General features: G+C 51.1%; 1 protein-coding gene across 11 annotated transcripts in view; it reads right to left on the bottom strand.

Annotated features, from left to right (window-relative positions):
• GGT2 (gamma-glutamyltransferase 2) overlaps window positions 1-12,979 on the bottom strand; it is a 53,121-nt gene that overhangs the window by 15,185 nt on the left and 24,957 nt on the right. The window contains exon 1 of one of the 11 annotated variants that reach the window (XM_015275453.4): window positions 10,453-10,597. The exons of 3 other annotated variants lie outside the window; for them this stretch is intronic. The gene's annotated coding sequence lies outside the window, so the exon portion shown is untranslated. Of the gene's footprint in view, window positions 1-1,182; window positions 4,084-5,975; window positions 8,273-9,777; window positions 9,904-10,452; window positions 10,598-12,979 lie in introns of those variants that run through there. 7 more of the 11 variants (XM_015275449.4, XM_015275448.4, XM_046901329.1 and 4 more) reach the window with 7 other exon arrangements.

Consider the following 12,979-nt stretch of genomic DNA (forward strand, 5'->3'; position numbering starts at 1 on the left):
TCATCGTAAGCTGGTTCTTCAGTCAGTAGGCTGTCCTGCAAACACTGGATGAAGCAAAGCCTGCCTGGATGCCAGTCAGCACTGTTAGATGGCTATCTTATGACCTACCAGGATCGGTAGTTTAATGTCTCAATTCCAAACCTGTCCAGTTCCTCCATCCCAGTCCAACCTTTGACACACTGGATCCTTACTTACATTAGAGGGACAGTGCCTGCACTGCAATGAATCATGAACAAAGTTTGTCTTAGCACCAAGGCTAAGAGCTTTGAGAATGCAAGCCATACCTCCTCTACTTAAAACTACATCTCCTTTCTATTCAAATTCTTGTTATAAAACACAAGTATTCCAGCCTTGAGGTATCTGGAAAAGAGTTAGCATGGGCCCATCTTTCAAAAGGGACTTTCTAATGCCCCTCTAAAGAGGGCAGCTCCCTCCAACTACCAGCAAACAGATCTTGAGCAGAATAGAAGCTAGCAGAAAAGCACGTACTGGCACAGGAAACACTCTGAAGGCTCAGGAACCTGCTGTTCCTACAGGTCAGTTTAAAGTACACATTCATAGTCCAGGCCTTACTCAGCTAGTAACACATCCTGCTCTCACTGTACTGATGTGATACTCTCAATGTACTGATGTGAGCCTCCTGGTACCTCATGGGAAAGGCTGCAACAGGAGCAACAAAACAGACTGTGTGGAAAGACATTTGCTCTCTGCCCCAAACAAACTAAAACGTACTTTTAGTCTTTCACGCCCAAGTGAGGGGACAGGGAAAAGAACTTTTACTCTTTGCCCCGTTACTGGAAGTCAAACCCTATGGCTTTCCTTCAAGGGCAGTGCAGTCTCATCTGTGAGATCTCATCCTCACCAGCACCAAGTTGGAACAAGCTGGACATTCCCCAGCAAGTTACTCTTTCACTTATGTACAAGTAGGAGAGTTGAAGATGGGGTCAGAGGATGTTAAGAAATCTGAAGGTAGTACGTCTGGTTCTGGTAGGTGAATAGTTTGTTATACACAGGTACAGCTACAGCATTTCAATTGTACATGGTTTTAGGAAGTCACTTATCTCTGTGTAGTCATTAATCCAATATATTATCCTGTTATGACTAAGCAGCAGAGCCACACCTCAAACAGAAATAGCATGGTCCATGGAAGTGCATTACAAAGAAAAAAGAAGAAAAAAGTACCTTCTGCAGGGTTTGCACGTCTGATTGTGATGCTCACCATGTGACCATCTCTGACATTCTCTGAAAATCAGCAGCTACTACTGAAACACGAGCAGCACAGTGAAATCTCTACCTCTTCCTCTAAAGGAGCACACATGGCAGTATATGAAGCAATACCTTCACAGCCCTTGCCATGGAACTTGTGGGTGCTGAAAAGCACCAGGAAGCATGAAGGCACTTCTGGGTGCTTTCTCTTTTTGCTTCATCTCTCATCACGTACTGAGTTTACCATGAGACTTTCAGGAAATGACACCAACAATAGCTAACCACGTAAATCATGTAACTGAGTCTCCTTTTCAGACTTCTTTTTATTGCAGATCACACAATCCAAGCTCTCCATTTCCTAATAAATACATCATCAGAATGGAGGAGATATCCTCATTTTGCAGACTAGCTACTTTTTCATGAGGCCATCTTTCCCCTCTAGCAGAACAACGTTGCAACCCAGTGCTATCCCAATGCAAGCATCACAGAGGTTCTGAGTACCCAGTAACACACATTAGTTGTGTGCAAGGCTGCTTTCCCACTATATAAGATCACTGAGATATGTTTAAAGGGGGAACATTTGGATAAAGCCTTCTGAAGCTGTACTTTTCTGACACCGTGGATTCACACCACTGGCAACATGAATGAAGTTATGATCCCAATGGATTCTGATTTTCATGAGGTCATTACGATCCTTACAGTACTTGAGATGCAGAACGCAGAGAAATCTAAATGGACTCCTAATTAAACAGCAGTATGAGGCACCCAGATGGATTATGACAGGCATAACGATGTGTAGATCATATGGCTTAGGTTATAAGAAGGGTCCGTGCAAAGGGATATTTCCTGAGATTTCTTTACGTCATGTCATCCTCTAGCCAAACAAGGAGGATGGAAGCATGGAAGAGGTAGCAGTTCACTACTCTGGTATTTCATTTTTTCAAGAGCACATCCTTGATTTGGATAATAAAGGATGTCATTTCCTACTTTCTGTTCAAGTTGGTCCATGACTTTCTACACACTAACTCCATATATCAAAGCTGTACACAATGACAGGAACAAGGATCAGGTCATTAAAACTTAACTATCTGATAATCGATGCCAACATTCCGGTTCCTCCCTACTGGAAATTGTTGCTATTCAAGGTTCTTCTTTTATTACCTTTCCTCACTGATAAATTCATTGATCGCCACCTACACTTGGTCAGTACTCCCAAATTTTACGTCAAACTCAATTTTCCAGGACTAATCTGTACCATTTATTTATCAGCCCTTTCATCTTTGCAAAGCCTCTCTGTTGGGCTACCAAAGGCACTGTGTCCCTGCTGCCAGATCTGCCTTTCCTGCAGCAGCCAGCGATCAGCTCTGCAGTCTGACATGGCTTCACTCAACCTCACCATGCAGGAACAAAACAGGGGAGAGGGCTAACGAAGGAAGAGAGGAGGAAAGAAGATGGAATAACGGGAGAAAGAATAATCTCTTAATAAGTGCTGGAAGGGAAAATAGAAAAAGAGGGAGCAAAGGAGGCAGATGGGACAGCAGAAAAAGACCGAAGTTTAGGAAAGAGGAAAACAAAAGGGCAAAAATATGATGCTCACTCTCAAGGGCAGAGGTTTCTTCAGTATAGCCTGCCCTTTGCATGCACTCGGATCGCAGCTCAAGTTTGGACTTTCTTAGTCCTTTGCAGGGGGGTTTGCTGAACATTAGTGACATATTATGTAATTACTGACTGTAGAGCATCTGAGCAGGAAAAAAAATACAGGTTCCAAACTAAAAAAAGGCCTTAGGGCTGCATTCACTGAAGTTCACAGACTTCAGTGGAACTTGGAGAAGAGCTCCATTTCCAGTAGAAAGAAAGAAGATCATACTACCTGCTCAGATTCACTTTTGCTTTTGCTAAATAGAAGCTTTACAAATAAATGAGATAGATCGCACTGGAGCAGCTTTGAATAACAAAGAGCAGGTCTTTGATGTCCACACACGTGTCTGGGAGGGCTGTTTGTTCTGGCAATGAGCACAGCCTCCTAGGCACTCTTCAGGTCCCTCAGATGTCTAAATATTTGTTTTCCTGGGCAGAATCTGTTCCTTTACACACAAGTGCAGTTGCCCTTGGTAGCTCAGTTCTCTCTCCGACTCCTGAGCTGGAAGCCTCTCCCACATTCTGCTTCTGGAAGTAACTCCCAATACCATCCCATGGTACCTGCACCCTTCTGGCTCTGCACCTGCCTCCCAGCCTTCCTGCTTGCTACCTGTTAAGAAAACTCCTCATTGCTTGACATCCACTCATGCTACAGGCAAAAAACCATGGGAAAATTGTGTCTTAGTTTCTTGACCCTAAATATCACCTTTTCCATTCTTCCATCTCAATTAGGAATGAAGACCATAAGCAAGCTGGTTGTAGACTGGGCATCTCCAAGAGCTAAATGGGCCACACAGAGGTTAAATAGCTCACCCAGTGTTGTACATTAAATTATATTTGCAAAACAGATCAAGACTCTGGCACCTGCGACCTGGCGTTCATTAACATGGAGGTGATTTGAGAGAAGCCAAAGTCATTGAGGTAGATCGAGACCTGGCAGTCCCTATAGAACAGAAACACTCCACAAACCTGAGCTGGAAGGCTTGTGAAACACCCTCCATAAAGCATAACTAAAGAGCAGGAAAGATGTAACATAGGGAAAGAGACAACAATTCTATTCCGTGCCCCCATCCAACCAAACTATGAAGATGACACGATAAAATCATGCTGTTTACTCACTACTTTGAAAGCTCTGCTCTCGCTGGGTGCAGTTCACCTTTCTGCTGGCAACACCAGAGGAAGGAGCTTCTGCCCTGCTCTCTTGCCTCTTATTCCTCAAGGGTTCCCAGAAGCAAGGATTTCAAAAGCTGAGTGGCAGCAAGGCTTTATGTATGGGAGTGGTCAGGCAAGGAGGTGATGTAATGAAGTTGCATTTCTGGGCAGTGAAGGCACAGCCCCTGACCACCCCCCCCTGAAGAACCGCTGGCTCATGGGGCAAGCTTGGAACAGTGATCAGACACTTTCCATGCTGTACTTTCTCATGGTAAGCGGAACAGCATACAGGGTGGGGAGCAAGGAAAGATCGGACTTGAATGAGGACAACAGTTTGATGTTGGGTCCCAGGAGGGAATCTGCACTGGCAGTCATTTATTCACGCATCAAACAATGCCCTGCCAGTCACTGGCTTTGCCCATGGCACAAGCTCTGCTAGCAAGGATGCTCTCCGCATTACAGCATCACTGCCACCATACCCACACTCCTGCACTCTCCCCAGTTAGCTGATGCTGGAGCACTGCCCAACCCAGGGCCAGGGGGCTGGGAGCCCTGCGGAGGTGAAGGAACGTTTATCACATAAAAGGGATGTCCTGGCCACTGACCTGGGAAGCTCTTGAGAGGTACATCCTGCTCTTCTCCATCAGAGGAAGTCTTGTAGCCTCTGAATGGAGAGGAAATCTCTCAAGGATGTACCATTGCTCTCCAAAGGGGAAAAAAAATAAAAAGTCATTTGCAACTTCCGCCATTACTGTTTTTTGATCTTTCACTGAAGGGTTTGGTTGACTGTGAGAGCCAATGTCATGCATTGGGACAGGGCCTGACCGGCTCAGAGCTTACACACTATTAGCTGAGTATCTCCGGTACAGCTGTACAGCAGGAGATGCCAGGTCTAACAGCGATGCGAGCATCTTCTCAGCTGAGACAACCAGAAAAGGCAAGAACTGCTCTAGGGTGTCACGGAGTGGAAATCACAGAGTTGCCATCACCTGCCAGCGATGACACCGGCTTCGTACAGCGGCAGCCAAACAAATGCCCAGCTCATTCCATCAAAACCCCACACCAACAGGATCCTCCACGGCTGGTTTGTAGGTCAGGGTGGGGAAGGAAGACGTACGAATGACTGTCGCAAGCAGAGCTGCTTGTGCAATTGGACAGGGAATGATGTTCCCTTTTCTCCTTCCCTATTAAGTTAGTTTTCAGCCAGAGATCCCCCCCATCCCATTCCCTTAACACCGTGCCAGCATAAGGAAGGGAACTATTTAGAACACTTACAGAGCGTTCCCATATGCCAAATCATGGTCTGAATCTCACTGACCTTAAAGACTTGTGGCTGCTTTGTTGTAGTGTCATAAGAACCAAGACAGGTACAAAGCAAACCAAACCAAACCCAGAGTTAGCAGAAACATGATCTATTCCCTCTCGTTCTGTCACTGTGGGGTTTCCTTGGCTTTATCCCAATTCTTGTACTTCTACCTTCCCCATTCTCTCCCCCACCTCACCTGGGCAGAGCCAACAAGGGTCTGGCTGGTTGCAGACCTGCCTGCTGGGGTTAAAGCACAACGCTCCCAAACACCACAGCCTGTCCAGACCACCAAATTCTTATCATTACAAGAAACGCGTTCCACTCAACAGCATTTTTAAGCTACTACCAGGGAACCTTACGGGCTCAGATGAAACAAGCATTCACATCCCCACTTTAGAGACAGAGGATCAGACACAATCCTACCCAGGACTGGAGCTAGGAACCTTCCCCCAGATCCCCTTAAGCATGCTGCCAGACATCACTGCTTTTCCCTGTCACGTATCCAATATATACTCCTCTAAACCCAGCCGCAGCTGGAAGCGACAAGTGCAGGGGCTGACAGCGATCTGACGGCACGGCGCCTGCAGCTATGTGGGCTGTTGTTTTCTCTCTTTCTCATTGCTTTGGTTTTCTCCCCCGCCGTAAACAGGAAATGAATAAAACATGAAGGTACCTCCTGAAAAAAATGACAGCAGATCACATTGCGGTGGGGGAACTGAAAAGAAGTTCAAAGCGTTTGAACTACTTAATGGAAAACTTGCAGCTTATTCTAGAAAGTTGTTGGCTGACTAATTGCTGTTAAAGTCTAACCGGTGTGAGAGGGCCCAAAAACCAGGGGAACCAGGACCTCTTCCCCAAGAAAAGCCAAGCTCTGCCATGCAGACCTCCGCAAATCTGCTTTCCATTCTGCCTGAGGACCAGCACTGCTCAGGGCTGTGAGGCTCACACACACTTCTGGATATGCACCAACCCTGACCTGGCTCAGCCACGTGGAGGGGGAACGTACGAGAAGGAACTTTTCCCATTGCTTTCTTATAAGGCAGAGTCAACGAATCTCTTCTTAAAAGAGAACAGTAGGGACCTGCAATCACAGCGTGAAGCCAAGAGAGATGGCAGCCTGTCCAAAGGGCTTCTGCATCAGGGGGGTTTGGTGCTCACAGCATCTCCTCCTCCAGGCAGAGCATGACGTAGTCCTGCAGGTGGGCTGTTTTGGGATCTCTTTACCGTATCACAACCGGATCTCTGGGGAAGGCTCTGTTTGTTTGCACACCATGGCAAGGCTGCGCTTTGCCAGCGTCACAGGCAGCAGGCCGGCAACACCTGCACAGCACAGCACAAGGGCACGCGAGGGAGCAAGCTGCTTCCGTGCGGGGACAAATGGCAACAGATGGGAAACCACTGCCCGGCTCCCAGAGATACAGGTCAAGACGAAGGGTACCGCAAACACAGACATTAAATCACAAGAGCTGCAGCAGGCAGTTCCACTGAGCTCAAACGGAGGGGTCCAAGTGCCCCCCCAGTCCCTCGCTGTCCCCTTGCCCTGCTTCTGTCCCCCAGATGCTGGGGACACCCCACAGCTCTCTGACACGTGGGGAGCCACGCGTTTCCTGATTGCTGCCGTGCCTCCCTTCGCCCTCCCCTCCCATGCATGGTCAGGCGATCTGCAGGTGAGGTGTGTACCCTCCCCTGGACGTAATGGGGAGTGAGGGGGAAAGTCCACTCCCCCAGAATAGCTCCTACAGCCAGAAGTAAACTTCAGCCTCCAGGCGCAGCAGGGCAGGCTGGGCACAGCACAGTGAATGAAGAAAGAGCAGGAAGGAGCAGGGATGAGACGCAGAGTGCAGGAGCTCAGGGCTCGGTCCGGCTGCTCAGATCTGCAGCTCCCAGAAGCGTTGGCTGCCCTTGAAAGGGCTTCCTGCCTCCCCACAGCACACAGATCCCTTTGATTTGGGATCGCCAAGAAGGGCACGGAAATGCAACAGCCGCAGGAATGAAATGCAGCAGGGAGATGACACTCAGGAGACCCATCGTTATCAAGGAACAACACGATATCAAAGGGGAGCTGCAGGGACTGGGAAGAGCCTTTTGTAAAACCCACAACGGAGCCAAATCCTGTTTCATGCAGTGGTCCCCTGGGAGCTCCATCACCAGCACTGCCCCAAAGGAGGGCCCCTGTGCCAGGCTGGGCTCACAGATGCACTGCACACACCGGTCGGCGTTGGCCCTGTGTGTGTGTGTGTGTGTGTGTATGTGTGTGCTCCTTAATTACAGCTCTGTCTGCAGAGCGTCTCTCCCAGAAAGGACAAACTGCATAACTCTCAGCTTATGAAAATCACACTCAGAGTTTCTGAGCTGCTAATTAACAGCAGTGTCACTGTAATTAAAGCTGGGACACATGTCAGGGGAGCTGGGAGCGTGGCCATCCCCTTACCCACACCGCTCTGACCAGACAGGTCGGCCACAGCTGTAAGCTCAGCACCTCCCCAGCACCGAATGTCCCCACATTACAGCAGCACCGACCCTCCGCAGGACAGGGATAGACTGAGCCTCGGGGAGGCAGTGCTGGGACTGGGGAGAGAAATGGGCTTTCTCCTGTTCCCACTGGGTTGGCAGTAAAGCACATTATCTTCTGTATCCTCACATGGTTTGTGCTGCCCTGTTCATTAAGGGGCTCTCAGGACAAAGGGAAGTGCTCTTGCTATCCCCCCTCCACACAAACACACCCTTTAAGCTGCTATAGGCTGTAGCACACCTCCAGGCTGGGGAGGGAGTTGTGCAGAGGAAGATGCAAAGCCCCGAGGGACACCAAGACCCAAAGAGCTGAAGGACAGCAGCAGAGGTGCCTACAGACCTGTGAGAAGCCAGGAGATTGCTGGAGATCCTGCCCTGCGTCCTTACGCTGCTCTGGCTGGGGAGAGAACTTCAGGTGTGGGAGCACCACGCAGAGCGCAGCTGTGACTGCAGGCACACAGATTGCCAGAGCACAGCTGGCACCAATTGGCCTTCAGGCAAGGTGGGGCTGGACACGAGCACCAACCTGCTGCTGCCCCTGGGATGCTTTGGGGAGACACCACCTCCGGGAAGATGGAGTGCTGGCTGGGGAAAGCAGATAAACACTGCCTCTGTTTCAAGATGGGTTTCCTTCCCACTCCAATCCCCAGAGTTTCAGTGCTCAGCAGGATGCAAACACATCCCTAAACGACTTCCTGGAGCCCTGGTTTCAAAGATCAGCCCTTTCAGAAGCAGTAAGGCACCACGATCAATAGCAGCCCCAGGAGAGCCTCAGGCATTCCAGCCTCAAAACCACTGAGCCATCCCCACTCTGTCAGAGGCTGTGGGGCCAATCTGCCTTTCCAATGAAAGATACTGAGACTTCCTAAGCAATCAGGCTTATGTAAGTACCGAGATAAAAAAGAAGAGTGGGAAAATCTACGTTTCAGGAGCAGCACGGCGTGCCCTGAGATGTCACCTGGAGGGACAAAGCAGAGGCTGCAGCTCAAAACAAAGAGGAGCAAAGCTCACGGCCTCCTGGATGTGACCAAGAGAACTAAGAGCCACCCACATGCTCCTTGAGTGGTTTTATCACTGATTCCCCGAAGCTGTGGGTGCAAAGTTCTGGGAAGCAGTATGAGATGGTGGTTTTCAGCCAATAAAAGCTGTGAGAAGAGAATGAGAAACCACGTTTTCATGTGGACAAAGGTTAGAGCAGAGCGCCCCGTGGGCGCCCAGCAAGGAAAGAGCTGCATATCATACATGGAGATAGCAAAAGACATCGAGGAGAGTCTTGAGAGGCACGTGGCAAACTTGCAAACATTGTCAAACAGTGGGAATAAGAGCCGATGGAACTCAGGGCAGTGGAAGGAGAGGTGTGTGGGGGTCAATGGGAGCCAACAGCTCCTTCCACCGCCACTAAACCACACATTAGTGGGATAAACACAGCGACAAGGAAGCAAGGTGCTGTCAGCTCCTGCTTCATCCCATCCCATTTAGAGCTTACAGAACTGGGTCTGCACGGAGCAATTGTATTTCTGTGAGGAGGCTCGAGAGGTCGGAGTTAAGTATGGATGCTGGCAAAACGAGCACCAGCTGTACGAGCTGCTTGAAAAGCAACTCCGGGCGAGGGACTCGCTAAGAAACAGCGTAACACAAAAGACTGTGCCCAGCAAACTGTGCTGACATACATAAAACAAGTGCTCAGCCTACAGTGTTCCCCTAAGCAAAGCCCGCTGTTCCTCCTCCCCTTGGAGCAGCACTGAAATCCATCCAAAAAGGAGAATTCCAGTTCTGACGGAGGTCAGTATTTTCTCGGCCGTTAAAACATCACAAGAACGCCCGGAAAGCCAACGCGGGGTCACTGCGAGCCCCGGGCCCTCCTCTCCCCGCCTGCAGCTCCCAGAGCTCAGCCGGACCTCACCTGCAGCCCCCGGCCGGGGCCGCTCCCCCCCTCCGCGCACACGTGCGCGCCCCGCTCCTACCTGCAGCCCCTGCGGCGCGTCGGGGTCCCGGCGGCACCCAGAGGTCGGCACAGCGCCGAGGGGAGGGAGCCCCTTCCCCGGGGAGCCGGGCTGCTCTGCGGGCTGCGGTGAGGTTGGGGCAGCCCCAGTTCTGGCGCCGGGCACTAGGTGGCACAGACAAGGAGGAAATTCCAGCGCAGCCTGCGAGCGGGTCCGCGCCTTTCATAGCATGGCTTAGGTTGGAGGGGACCTCAAAGATCGGCCCGCTCCAGTCCCCCGCCGTGGGCTGGGCGCCCCATCCGTGGCCTTGGGCACCTTTCAGACGAGGGGCTCCCGGTTCCCTCACGTAACTTGTCGCCAAGCACGGGCTCGCTGCCTCGGGCACGCGCAAGCCTGGCTCGTGGAGCAGCCCTGCGTTTGGCTCGATAAAGAGGGGATGAAATCAGCCCTAGGGATCAGCTGCCCCGTTTCACTGTCAGACTGCACTGCAGCCATCAGCAGGCTCACGCACGCCAGCGGCCCCAGGGAGGGAGGGATGCCGAGGGCCAGCAGCCCCTCTCAGGTTCGAGGAGAGCACCCCAGTGCCGCTCCCCTGCCCCGTGCCACCGCCGTGCGGAGGATGAGGGCGCTCAGCCACCGCTCGCTCTCACAAGCACCATCCCGAGGCAGCCCCTGAAAAGCAATTCTCCCTCTCACCTCCCTCCCTTCAGGACTGCTCGCAGTCCCTTGGAGATCTCCCCAACCTCATCCACTCGGCCCTTTAAGGCGTGGATGGAATTCCTCACTGGTGAACTGCGCGGACCGACGCGATGAGGCAAAGCCGTGCAGAACTGCTGAGGTCAGCACAGGAGAGGCCAACGTGTTTTTTGCGACGAGGAAAAAGGAGAGGAGGGTGGAAGGTTGTCTGCCGGCTTCTGCTGTTCTGACAACAGAAACTCCCTGGGCTTCAAAGGTTAACGCAGCGAATGCATCTGGTGAGGCTCATGGGCTCTGACAGCCCGTCTGAAAGGCTCCATCTGCAGCTCGGCAGGAGGGACGGCTGCGAGGAGGGCACCGGGGGAGCAGCACGCTGTGTGCACAAGGAGTGACACAGGTGGGCACTGTCTGAACCTGACAGAGCCCGAAGGTGCTGAGCTCAGACAAGGAGGGGAAACCCATTTGCTGGAGGGAGCAGGGCTGTGCTGCAGCCTCCTGGAAAAGCTCAAGCTAAGTAGTCGGGCTCACTGGGACCCTGAGGCTCTTCCTGCCATGCAATGAGGTCTCTGGACAACCTGAAAGCCACAGGTATGGTACACACCACCAATAGCAGGTCCTGTGCGCCCCCGGGGGGCTGTGGTTGCTCTCAGCGGTTTAACAGCATGCTAAGATGCTCAGAGCCAATATAATCTGTGTGCTTGGCAGTTTCAAATGCCAAAAGCAGCTTAACAGCACCAAGCGCTGCCTTCAGCCTCCCATCTATAGGTTTAAGATGGTTTAATGCTTTTATGGAACTGTAACTCCAGAAATTGCGGCGGTCCCTTTTAAGGCGGGGATTTAAAAAGCTGTTTAGAAATATTTTTGTGAGGCATACATCAAATGGGATCCCAATGGGACACGCTGCAAGATCAGACGTCTCTGATGCTGGGAATGCAAGAAGCCCACGGCACAATCTGGGTCTGTGCAGAGCTTCCTCTGCTGCTCCTGCTGAGACTCCACCCCTCCCAGCACCCAACCTCACACTGCAGCCTCATCTAATCATGGCAGAACCCATCTAAGCAATATGGGTGCAGAGCGCTTCCGGCGTGGAGAGAAGCAGAACCCCCCCACATACCTCAGATATCTCATTAATTCGTTGTGAAAGCAGTGGGAGTTCAGAATTCTCCTGTGCAAAGAGGTCAGGTGAATGCCATGCACCACTGGGGAGGGCTCATGACCTCCCTATGCCTGCAGCACTGCTGCCCGACACTCCTGTGAGCACAGCATCACGGGTCATTAGGGCTCATATGCAGCAATATTCAGCCCAACAAATTTGCCTTAATAGGCCCTGTCAGAGCGTGATCAATTTGCCATAACGAGCAGATGTCCATGATTACTTAGGCAGAATTCTAAGAGTTGTTCCTGCCTCAGCCCTGGAGCACCAGGATACTTCAGGGCCTCATGAGCCACTGGGAGAGCCTCAGCGTGAGAAGGAAAAGGCTGAAGAACTAATTAATATTACATGGGAAACTGTTACCACCTCTTCATTAAGCACAGCCTCAGCAGCACCTGTGTGCGTGCAGTTACTGCTGCCAGCACTGGCACTGCAGGGATTCCCCAGGAGCAGAAGTCCCACCGATGCTGTGCCCTTCCATCCTCTCCCTGCACTCTGCACATTAAGGGGATTTCTTCCCTAATGTGTGCTGTTGTGGGAGAGTGGACCCTTCTCTGAGTCTGTACTGCTCTGCTCAATGGTCTACAAGAGTCTGAGTTATGGAGCTCCCCACCTACGTTTCCCTCTCCTGCAGACAGAGCAGAGCAAAACAGCAGGTGCTTCTGCCTCCAGATAGAAGAGACTTAAAGCTGAAGGCTGGAATTGCTCTTTGCAGGTGTCTTCCCAGGACTCACATACCTCTTCTCCAGGAGGTTTGGCTTTAAGAGTGTGCCAACAAGCTCAGAGCCACCCCACAAGAAGGAGAGGAGCTGCTCTGCAGGCAAGCAAAAGCTGAAGCACAGTGCAAGGCAGCAAACACAGCACCTGGCAGCACAGCTTCACCACCACCTTAATCCTCTTTCCCTTCTTAAATGCTAAATTAATCAATTACATTCCCGGCCCAGTCAGAAATGCAGCTTTCATCTTATACAAGGCAAACATAATTAGGATTGTCATTCGGATCCCGCTCGTGCAGCATACAGATGAGAGCAGCCCCAGCACATGGTGTGTGCCGTGCACGCGTGTCCTCCCCAGCAGCAGCTGGGACTGCAGCCCCACTGCCAGGCTGGGCTCCCTGCTCTGAGCCATAGGAACCCGAGGAACAGACATGGCAGAGGTTTATCATCAGAGATGGGGTGGGGAAATGGATGGAGAAAGATGGCTTGCTGTCTCTTCCCTGTTTTTTAGCTACAAAGCAGCGAGTGACAGATTCAGAACAAATATTTCTGCACACGATGCAGTCTGGTGCTGGAACACACTGCTGTAAGGTGTTGTGCTTGCTCCGGTTCAGCAATGGTTTAGGGAAGCAAAAAGGGCAAAGAGTTATTAAAAGCA

The sequence above is a fragment of the Gallus gallus genome, chromosome 15 (assembly GCF_016699485.2).
Source record: "Gallus gallus isolate bGalGal1 chromosome 15, bGalGal1.mat.broiler.GRCg7b, whole genome shotgun sequence".
Taxonomy (NCBI): Eukaryota; Metazoa; Chordata; class Aves; order Galliformes; family Phasianidae; genus Gallus; species Gallus gallus.